Here is a 2297-nt window from a genome sequence, read left to right as displayed (position 1 = left end):
AGAAACTACTGAGGCAGCTAACCAGGCAGCAAAGGCTGAGCTGCGGTATAGTATGTCAACCCCAACTTGGGGAAAGAATTCTTTAACCTTAAAAAGTCATTTTATATGCAGTGAGCATGGTAACAATCCGACAGGGAGAGGCAAGGTAGGATTACAGAGGAAGAGGGGAGCGCTGAGCCTCTCATTGCACGCCCTGTGATTTCTACTGAGCAGAGTTTGGTTTGCTATTTCCAGTTCTAATAGGGCACAATTTAAGACACTCAAGGCCTGAGGACAGGAGGGCTGGACCCTTGATCACTGTCACCTCCACCCCCATGATTGACTTGGATGGCTACAAAATGCTGGCAGAATAGGGATAAGGAGGGTGTTGGATATCAGCCATGTAGGTAATTTTGGGTTTACTTATCCTGGGTGTTATCTGATAGGTTAGAAGGGGATTGACTGGGATCAGGGGGATTGAAGGAGAGGCAAGAGGTTTCTTCTTAAGGACCCATGGGAGAGGGTGATCCATACCTTCTGGGGTTAGTGCCCTTGTGTAAGACTCTTCCCTTCAGTGTGAGTTGGAGTTGGAGACTTGTTTCTAACAAATAGAATATGGAGATAGGGATATGATGTTTTTTTTTTTTTTTTTTGAGATGGAGCCTCAAGCTATCCCCCTGGGTAGAGTGCTGTGGCATCACACTCATAGCAACCTCCAACTCCTGGGCTCAAGCGAGTCTCCTGCCTCAGCCTCCCAAGTAGCTGGGACCACAGGCGCCCGCCACAGCGCCTGGCCATTTTTTGGTTGCAGCCATCATTGTTGTTTGGCGGGCCCGGGCTGGATTCGAACCTGCCACCTTAGGTGTATGTGGCTGGTGCCTTAGCCGCTTGAGCCACAGGCACCGAGCGGAGATAGGGATATGATGTCATTTTCACAATTAGGTTACAAAAAGTCTGTGGCTTCTGTTTTGGACACTGTCTCCTGGTCTTTCTCTAGGTTATTCTGAGGGAAGTCAGTTGCTACGTTGTGAACTGAGTGAGGACTGTGGCCCTCAGTCCAACAGCCTGTGTGGGACTGAGTCTTGCTAACAATCCCATGGGTCAAATTGAAAGCAGGTTTTCCTGCCCCAGTACAGCCTTCAGATGAGACCACAACCATGGCCAACAGCAAGACTATAACCTTACAGAAAATTTGACTCAGAGGCAAACAGCTACACTGTACCAGGAATTCTGATACATGGAACTATGAGATAATATATGTATATTATTTTACACATTGAATTTAGAGGTACTTCATTATGCAGCAGGAGATAACTCATACATACCCTGGGGCCACAGGCCCATGATCAGGGCTATAGCATATTTCAATTGTGTCATACAAGGTTTCTCCACAACCTTTTCTTCTAGTAAATATTTTATATTGTAGCAGGAAAGACTAAAATATTGTCCTAGTCAATAATTCTAAAGGTTTACTCACTAAAAGCTTTTTATTAGAATTAAAAATATACCAATATTATTTATTTTCCACTTCTATTGTTGTTGTTATATATAAATTATTCCATTCATCTTTCAGCAAAAGTATAGATGAAAAGTGAACTAGCCCCAAAGCAAGTAGCTTCAGCTCTCTTGTCTTGAGGGAAGAGAAATGAGGAATCACAAATTGGACAATCAGGAAATATGGCATGTCTGGTTCTGATAGTGACTAGAGAATGCAACTGGGATGGCGCCTATGACTCAAAGGAGTAGGGCGCTGGCCCCATACGCCGGAGGTGCTGGGTTCAAACCCAGCCTGGGCCAAAAACTGCAAAAAAAAAAAAAGAAAGAAAGAAAGAAAGAATGCAATTGGATTGCTTGAGAGAAAGTGAAACTGAACTACAAGATAGGAACAGATAGGAATGTCTGTATGTATGTCTTTGGGGGTAAATATGTGTCTTTTGGCTATATATCTAACTTGGATAATATTTCAGTCTTTTGGGAGACATAGAAATTTGTTTCAAGTTCCTTTTAGAAGAAGAGAGTCTTTAGGAATGAAGGAAACTTAAAAATCAATTAGTCTAGGGATATTCAAATATTTTGTACCCATCGAAGGTTTTTATAGAAACAAAATTCATAGGTAGAATTCTAATACATAAAACATAAAATATGATATTTATTAGCATAAGTGTATTTCTACATTCAAATTGATAACATTTACTTATAAAGGAATTGGTTGAGAATAGTAACATGAATACAGAATTTAGGAATTGGGACTTACAGATATTGGTGCAATCATTTACTCCCTTCAGTGAGCTTACAAAGTATGGAAACAATTGTAACTC

The sequence above is a fragment of the Otolemur garnettii genome, unplaced genomic scaffold, assembly GCF_000181295.1.
Source record: "Otolemur garnettii isolate 467f Iridium unplaced genomic scaffold, OtoGar3 scaffold00079, whole genome shotgun sequence".
Classification (NCBI taxonomy): domain Eukaryota; kingdom Metazoa; phylum Chordata; class Mammalia; order Primates; family Galagidae; genus Otolemur; species Otolemur garnettii.
Note: the sequence above shows the minus strand (reverse complement) of the source record.